Raw genomic sequence first — 9,196 nt, forward strand, 5'->3', positions numbered from 1 at the left:
CCCCCCAGAACTCCACCCCCTACCTAAGCTTCCCTGCTCTTTGTTCCCTGACTGCACCCTCCTGAGACCCTCCCACCCTAACTGCCCCACTAGGACCCTACCCCCTACCTGTCCCCTGACTGCCCCAACCCTTATCAACACCCCGCCCCCAGACTCCTGGGGGACTCCCATGCCCCTTCCAACCACTCCCTGCCCCCTGACAGGATCCCCAGAACTCCCGACCCATCCAGCCCTCCTCCTACTCCCTGACTACCCCCCGAGACTCCTCTTACCGTGCCCATGCTGGTGAGATGCTGACCCCACATGGAGTTTTGCCTCCACGTGGAGTGCTGAGGCAGCAGGAGCGGGGGAGCTGTGGGAGGGACAGCGGTGGCAGCTCACACTTCCAGGAGCCGCAGAACCCGAGTGTGGTGAGGGAGGAGCCAGGGGGTGCGCCTGCCCGGGCTGCAGCCCAGTGCCCTCCCAGGGGGGGCTCCTGAAGTGGATGCATGCGGGCGGCGGGGCCCATGTGCCCCCCGGCTCCTCCCTTGCCGCGCTCAGGCTCTGCAGCTCCCAGGAGTGTGAGCTGCCACCGCCGCCTCTCCCTGAGCAGGCTCAGGGCCCCATGCCCTGGCAACTCACACTTTCGGGAGCCACAGAACGAGCGTGGTGAGGGGGGAGCCAGGGGGCGCGCCTGCCACCAGTCTGGGGTCCTGGCCACCGGCCCCGCTTCACTCAGCCGGCTTCACTCAGTCGGCTGCGTGTGCTGAGTGGGGCCAGCAGCCAGGACCCCAGCTCTTTGACACGCGGACCGTAAGTTGCTGCCCCTGAACTATACATACACCATCAAAGGTAGAAAGGAAATACACAAAAAAATATAGAAGTAAGCATTTTTTCACTCATTTGTTTCATTTATATCCATCTTAGGCATTACTTGTGAAGCAGGGGGTACAATATTTTCATTTAAAAGTGTGATTTTTAGATTGCCAATGTCCCTGACCTTGCTGTCTTCTGATGACATTACCACAATCCACATCAGACAGGGCACAATACAGGCTTGCTCCTTCTATACCAGGCATCGAGAGAGTCTTTTTTGTAAAGTGAATAGCAACTCTAGGATATATCTATAGTCCCAATGGGTATACTGTCAAGTTTGAAAGAGAACAGGGATACTTGCTTTGGGTTCATATGTATTCCCTTTGGAAGGCACCCTGCTTCCAAGTTTGATTAGTTTAGACATTTGCCTAACTGTTTCACCTTCAGGCATTCAACATGTGTGCCTTTCAGAGTATATAATACATTCCTGCATATTATATATACATTCCTGCATCTCAAACATGCCATTTATCCTACGTGTGTTACAGAAGCTTTGCCAGTAACAGGTGTTAACACAATTACTTAACTGACTTGCTCTTATTGTCTAATGTACAATATTTATAATTTTTTCTGTTTTTTTTATCAAATGCAGAACTGGTGAAAGGTGCCAGATTCATACCCCTAGGGAATGAAGTCTTTCATTGACCTACTGAGCAGGTTCAGCACAGGCAACAGGAAATCTTTCTCCAACACTCATGATCTGCCAGTGTGCCTGAGTCCAGCCTTCGAGGGAACAATGCTAGGGGTCAGAAAGGAGTTCAGCCTCTATGGCCTTCTCAGTCATTGCTCCTTGCTAAGACTGCAAATAAAAACACCAATTAGTGTGTATCGTGAAAAGTGATTTTTTTTAAATGTGGATACTTGTCCACTAGCAAATAGAAAGAGACTCCAACTCATTTCACACAGGTCATAGAACAATCAAAAGGCATCAACTTTCAGGGATTGCTGACGTAAGCTGGATTTTAAATGGTGGACAAGAAATACATGTCTGAGAGACTTGTTACCAGTTCCCTGATGCACCCAGGCTCCTATTCCTTCTTTTAAAATAACTTTTCCTCAGCCTTTCTTACCTAATTAGAAAAAAAAAAAGATGACTCAGGAGGAGGTCGGTCAGCAAGATTACAGAACTTTCAGGACAGATTAAATCATTTCCTTTCTGTCTACTTGAGCGAGGGGAGAGGGCCACAGAGCAATGAGAGAAAGACTGAGGCAGACAGAAAGAGAGACTGATGAGCAGAGAGCAGCTGTCCATAAGTTATACAAATTATACAATTTTATGCAATTGTTATTCAAAATACAACTCGCACTTTCCAGCTGGACAATGTAAGCAACTGTGGCTGGTGAGTCTGACAGTGACAGAAACCATGCTGAGAGGATAAGGCCATCATTGGAAGAGTTGTATGGGAGCATTCAGTACAGCTATCTGCAATGCTAAGGGGTTAATCATCAGATTTTTTATCGGTTTCCTTTTTTACAGCTTAGCAGTGGAGCAAATGACCCAAGATCCTCTTTCCTTGTAAATAAAGAAATGCAGAAAATGTATGCTGTGTCAGCAGAATTGCCTCTTCTTAACTTTAGATAAGAATCAACAGTTCTTTAAAGCCATAGTATTTATGAGCCCCTAGAAGAGCAGTCTGCTTGAGATGTAGCATTTCTATAAGACATGTAGGGTCCTTTGTTTCTGTTTTTATTTTATTTAATTTTTCCCAGGAATTTATCAGTGTTTATTACCACAACAACAAAAACAGATGAAAATTGGTGGAAAACCTACTAATAATTTTTCTTGGTAAATATCGGGGTTTATTTTGGCAGACAGAAGGCCGGGAGGGGGAGAAGTATTCAGTAGATTAATGCTTTGATGAATGGAATTCAGTGTAGTTGGCTGCAGAACTAAAACAGAACTCAAAACACAATGCCACCTCTGAGTTTAAGAAAACAATACATCTCTAATCCCCAAATAAAACTTTTCATTTGAATAAACAGTTTACTGTTGTAGACTTAGAACTATTAGCCTATAAATATTTACATTTAATAATCGGGCCACATCATTTGCAACACATACTCTCAACTTCATCCTTTTCTCCTGTTTTTTTTCAAACTTTCAAATACTTCCCTGTGTTCTGAAACATCTGCTGATACAGATTTTCATTTTTATCCCATTTTAGTGTGTCAAATCTTTAAACCATTATCTGTTAACAGCTTGAAGTGTGCATGTGGTGGACGTGAGATTCATCGGTAACTTCAAAGCTTGTGTGCGTGCCTGTTTGTTTGTTGTGCGTATCTTCTAGACTAATACACAGCCTTAGTTCAACAGGCAGCTTTGCATATACACACAGACTAATGTATTATCATAACACATAGATATGCAATGTATTGTACTTTCCTAATAAAACAACTTATTCTTTATATATTTGAATGATACAAAAGTAGAGCGAAAATCAGAAAAAAAGGAATAATATTTTTCTTAAAACTCAGGATTTTTTTTGTAAATATCAGTTTAAACTGAAAACGAAGTGACTTAAAAACATGCTACCTGAGCTCTGACAGCAGATTAGTACAGTGATATGGGAAGCAACATTCTGTACTACTTAGAAAAGGGGACTGTGACCCAATGCCTACATCGTACTCTTGGCTCTGCCGCTGACTGGCTGCGTAGCCTTGGACAGGTCACTTCACTTGCCTGTGCTTGGTTTCCCAATCTGTAATATGGTCAGGGTCCATTTCAGAAATGTGTTGGAATTTTGTCCCTCAATGTCACAAAACAGAGGTCAAATGGAATATTAATTAGATCCTGGCTAAATATGAGAAGGCCAAACTACTCCATAAAGTCGTACTAAAAAAACAGTGCTGCTCCCAGGGTCTGACCCAACATGTAGCTGTTCTGAGCCAATTTCAACATGGTGTCAATTCAACAAAACAATCAAGAATGTGCTTAACTTTAGTGGGATCTGACTTCAGTGAAACTTAAGCAGATACTTAAAGCTAAGCATATGCTTTAGTACTTTGCTGAATCCGAGCCTAAATTATCCCCAGGCCTAACTGCTGCACTGTAGCTTGCCCCTTTTATTAAAAATCCTTTTTGTTGGGTTATTCATTGTAATTTTTTATTTAATTCTATGCTGTGTATTAATAAACCATTTTGGATCTTACTATATGTGCTTTTTTCTTCCCCTTTCCTTTCTATATTGCTTTATTTTTATAGACTGTATCTTGATATATCTCTTTGTCCATTTTTCTGTGGCCATTTTCCCTTGTTCTTATTTTTCTAAACTGAGTAATAGGGAGGGAGTCTGTGAAAGGGGTCACTAGAGGTGGTAGGAAGGAGATCAGAAGTCTGGCTCAGCCAATGAATGGGGAAAGTCTATCAGGCTCACACCAATTGCAGAAGAGTAGAGAAAAGTCAGATGGGGGGACTACAGTTGCGAGGCAGGAACACAAGTGGGCACTAAAGAGGAAGAAGTGGCTATAGTGGGATTCAAATCTATCCTGCTGGTCAAACTCATAGAGTACATCAACGCTTCAGGGTTTCAGAGTCTAGGCTCCAGCCTGAGCCTGAATGTCTACACTGCAATTTTTAACCCCACTGCTCAATCCCCAGGAGCCTGAGTCTTGATGCCATGGGTTTTTTTATCAAAGTGCAGACATATCCATAAACTTTAAGGCCGGAGGGGACCATCATGATCACCTAGTCTGACCTCGTGCACACTGCAGGCCGCAGAACCTCAGCACAGTATTGCAGTCTGTGGGAAGAAAACAGCAGCGTTGTTTTTGCTGACTCCCCTGTGCTGCTTTTCACTGTAGGACGGGCCCTGTGCCGGCATATTCCATGAGAGCAGGAGAGCATGATGCAGCACTGAAGACACTATCATATATGCTGTCTAATGAATCCTGACTGGGGCTAATAACCCTGGTCTTTCTGGGAAAGCACTGCAAGACTGTTGGATCAAAGGTGATGCAGAAGGGCAAAGTTATTATCAATGATTCACTACAGAAAAGTTCCTGCAAGGCTGCATGTTTGCTGAGGATGCCAAAGGTATGATACCTCAGGTTTATGACTCAGCCAGTACAACCAGCAGCATTTCAAAAAGGACTGGTTGTCCTAACACCCAGCATAACTTCCACAACAGTCTCCTTGCTTCCTCTGCAACACTATTAACTTCTCTTGGGTGAAATACATTTTCCCTGGCTAATTTTCCCTATCTACAAGATGGGGAAAGTAAGTTAAAGGTTTTCTCAACAATCACACTTTGATGCTAACTACCTCTTCCCAAAATTCCCACAGTGACCCATTATCCACTTGATAGCCTATGTAGGATCATAGGCATTGCCATACTTATTCAGATCAGCAGCCTATTTAGCCTAGTATTCTGTCTCTGACATCTGCCAGTAACAGATGCTTCAAAGGAAAGTGAAAAACCACCACAGTGGACAGTTATGGAATAACTTCCACAGGAGAAGTTCCTTCCTTGCCCTATTAGTGAGTAGTTGGCTTATACCCTGAAACAGGAGGATTTATGAAAATCAAACTTATAATATCTTGGTTGCAACCTTAATGATATTCAAGCTAGGGTCTTTCTCCATAATTAGGAGCATCAATTACGTTCCTACAGCATTTAAAAGGTCTGCATGGACTCCTGCAAATTTTGCTTTTCATCTTATGAAAATTTATCCTTGAAAGGCCTCAGTTTTCCACTTGTTACAAGCTCCCACTCCTCTCTTCAGATGAAAATAAGTCTGGGATCCTTTTGTCTGCATTCATGCTCAACTGGCCCGGTCTATATGGTGTTTTTCAATAGAATAGGCTTAGGGATAGAGCTATCAGTGTATCAGCTTTAATCCTAGGTAGGAATTGTATCCTCCTCACTCCTGGCTTGATTTCAGCTGGCAAAGTCCATACTGGACCTGAATCAACCACCTTGAGCAGTATTATATTCAGCAATTAGTACCATTTGGTCTACTTCCAGAGTGGGGTACTACTTATTGCAAGTAAGGGTGGCTGAATCGGGCCTAGAGGCAAGAGGAGGGAAGAGAGAGGACTAAGCACTATTCAGCTCATGAAATCATTTGTTCAAAGTATTCTGAGCAGGAATTTTTATGTGCTAAAGTCTTTTCTTCATATAAATGTTACATGTATAAAACTGTACATACTAATTTACTTCCACCACGTGTGAAAACATATATGCATAACACTGCATGTGACGCTAAGACTTCAGGGTGTAACAAATTATTCACCAAAACGTTAATGAGCTAAATTATTCCTGATCCTCTATCCCATCTGGCAGAGACCTTCCTATCCAAAAGAAAGCATGAGATCCCAAATCTGCACTCAGTGGATCTTTTGTCTAAGCCTCCTATCCTTTGATATTTTAAATGGAGTCTTTTTCTGTTTCTTGGGTTGTTATCTTGTATGAATTTTTTCCAGCTTTGGCTTTAATAAATAAAGAGCAGATTATGGAAGGAGCTCTAGAAAGTCTCCTTTGACTCATTTCTGTAACCAACACAAAAGGTGCTCAGGGATTTGGGAAGAGAATAGAGTATGGGTTTACAGCATGGAAATGGTTGAGGAATCCCCTTAATTAACACATGAGCCGGCAAAATAATAGTCACTCATGATCAGTGTCTCTTGAATGGCAAATCTCGTCATAGAATTCCATTTGTCCCTTTGCCCCCACTGAGTGGAATGATCTATTAAATCTTCGGATCCTAGGGACCATTCAGCGGCAGCGTGAAAGCCTCTGGGCAGGAAGGGAAGCAGGAGTAAATGAATGTTGAAAACATTACAGGCAGTGAAACATATGTAAACGTTTTCACAGCTTTACCCCCTCCTGTCTGCTCAGTCAGCAGCTCTGGAATCAGATGAGATTGGGGACAGAGAATTGGAGGATGGCACTCTGTCTGATGGATTGGCCGTGAGGGCCCAGGAATTGCATGGCCATAGGAAGCTTAATAGGCCTGAAATAGTCTGGGACAACAGATGTATGACAGCAGAAAGCACATAGCACAATGACTAATATCATCATCATTAAAATTTGTACAATACACTGTATTGCCAGCTACAATCACCTGCACTTTCTCAGTGCATGTAACACAGGAGAATACAGTCTCATTACCTGACAGTAACCAGGGCAACCTACCCATCATGCAGTGTCTTTTCCAATGAAATTTGAAAATTGACTGTTTTTACTTATTGTGAAGGTGATCTTTCTGCATAAGGTGGAACACAAAAACACCCAGGGTCACACTCCAGTGAGTCCCAGCCACTCACCTGCCTGCCAACTCTGCAGCAATTCGCTTTCCATCTCCACGACGACGGTGTGAGTTTTGGAGGCTTCATGCCTCATTTAGCCCTGGTAATGGCCTAATTGGGTTGGAAAAATGCAGGAGCAGGAGCGTGATAAAAACCAGCTTTGCTGTGCTTTTTTAAGCCATTGGAAAAAAAAGAAAAGAAAAACCATTTCCCACTTTGACCAGCCATTTATTCATCTATCTCTGTTTATAATTATGCTGATTCTGATGCTGCCACTGGCAGGGCTAACATCATAAGCAAGTGAGCCAGCAGGAAAGGGGCAAAGCCATGAAGCTTTCATATATGTTTCACTTCTTATAATAGTTTCCACAGTAATATATCCCCCTCTCTCAACTACAGGCTTTCACTCCACCCCTGAATGGTTCCCAGTAGCCACAGAGTTAATGGATGATTTCATTAGATGTGTGAGAGAAGAACTAAGAGAATTCTAATAACAAGAGTTACTGCCATTCAAGACACAGATCCATTCTGACATCTCAAGTAATGAGCCAGAAGTTCCACCATTTCTATTCCATAGTTCTACACTCTACTCACTTCTCAAGATACACCTTCCCTAGCCCAGATACTGTGTGCTGGTTATACAAACACTTCAGAGAAGACACCATGCTGTCCTCTCCAGAACCCTAATCTGCCCTCTATTCTATAAATCCAGAAATGCAGGAAATGCACACACACACACACACCCCTAAGAAAGAAAAAAAAGGAAATAGTCTATTTCTAAATACCGAAGGACAGGAGATCTCAGCATACGCTAAGCTGTTCTCAACAAGTATCTGATGCAAAACCAGCAGTGGAGCAAGTTTGCTGAATAAGATTTGCTTACACACTCCCCCCCATACTTTTAGCTGTATTTGAGCTTCTGATACCGGCCATCACAGGGTTCTGGTGACTTTTACTTAATTATGAAACCATGTGGCCCCTAGAAAGGCCCTAGCTTTTTGATGGCTCTGTTCTTTATTTTTAGAGTTAGGATCCCAGAGGACTGTCTTGGGTAGTTGCTTATCTTAGAGAGTAATCTGGCGGGAGGTTCTGTCTCCCCTCATATTCAGTGACTGAGGAACTAGAGAGTGGAGTAGGGTATATGTGTGCATAGCGTATCAGTATCCAAAAGTGCTTTCTTCCATCTCCAGATGGGTCCCTTTTCCTTTGGCATAGGATTTTTTTAAAAACCAATTCATGATAAATCAGAACAAGATGTTCCAAATCTAAGATAAAAGTGTCCACTCACAGCTTTCCACTAGAATAACCAAAAGGATGAATTAAAGCTGAATTAGTTGTTTTGGTGCATCTTTGTGTCGAGACCAGAATTATTCACTTAAACTATCCCTCTGGGGACTACTGTAGGACAATTCCCCACAGGACATCCTCTTGTCCTTTGTCCAATCTAATGTAAAAGTGTAAAGCATTAGTCGCCCACCATTTCCTCTGGGAGATTGCTAATGCAGTTTGATAAAGCTCACCAATGGAAATTTTTTACTGATGTCTTTTTGCTCATTGCCCTTCCGTTCTCAGTTACTTTTTTTGGCTTCCCATAAAGAATCTCTTTTCCTCCCTGGTGTTTACTTCCTTCCAATCCCTGCGGACAGTTATGATGTCTTCCTTTGGTTATCATTTGGCCAGATTAGATATATTTAATATTAGGTTTTCCAAAACCCTAATGGGCAAACAAAATAGTGTGCTGTCTTCCTGGAGTGAAGACAAGCCATGTGCCTGCAAGACCAAATGGGGTTCTGAACACGGGAGACAAGGCTCCATTGGTTATGACATATAATAACACAAATGACATAGCTTCAGGTAATAATTCACAGATCGCTGAAAACTTCAGAGAGCTAAGAAGGGAGCTAAAGGAGAGGAAAGTACAGATGATCTTGGAGAGCCTTTTTATCCCATGAGCAAGAGAAGACAAATAACAGAAGATACTAAAAATGAACTGTTGGTTAGGTACATGAAAATACAAAGACTAGGGATACGTCTACACTATGGGATTATTCCAATTTTACATAAACCAGTTTTGTAAAACAGATTGTGTAAAGT

General features: G+C 42.6%; 1 protein-coding gene across 2 annotated transcripts in view; it reads right to left on the reverse strand.

Moving 5' to 3' along the window:
• CASR (calcium sensing receptor) overlaps positions 1 to 9,196 on the reverse strand; it is a 189,796-nt gene that overhangs the window by 144,930 nt on the left and 35,670 nt on the right. Inside the window, exon 2 of one of the 2 annotated variants that reach the window (XM_075071557.1) lies at positions 1,475 to 1,654. The exons of the other annotated variant lie outside the window; for it this stretch is intronic. The gene's annotated coding sequence lies outside the window, so the exon portion shown is untranslated. The remainder of the gene's footprint in view (positions 1 to 1,474; positions 1,655 to 9,196) is intronic. 2 annotated transcript variants of the gene reach the window in all.

The sequence above is a fragment of the Chelonoidis abingdonii genome, chromosome 1 (genome assembly GCF_003597395.2).
Source record: "Chelonoidis abingdonii isolate Lonesome George chromosome 1, CheloAbing_2.0, whole genome shotgun sequence".
Classification (NCBI taxonomy): domain Eukaryota; kingdom Metazoa; phylum Chordata; order Testudines; family Testudinidae; genus Chelonoidis; species Chelonoidis abingdonii.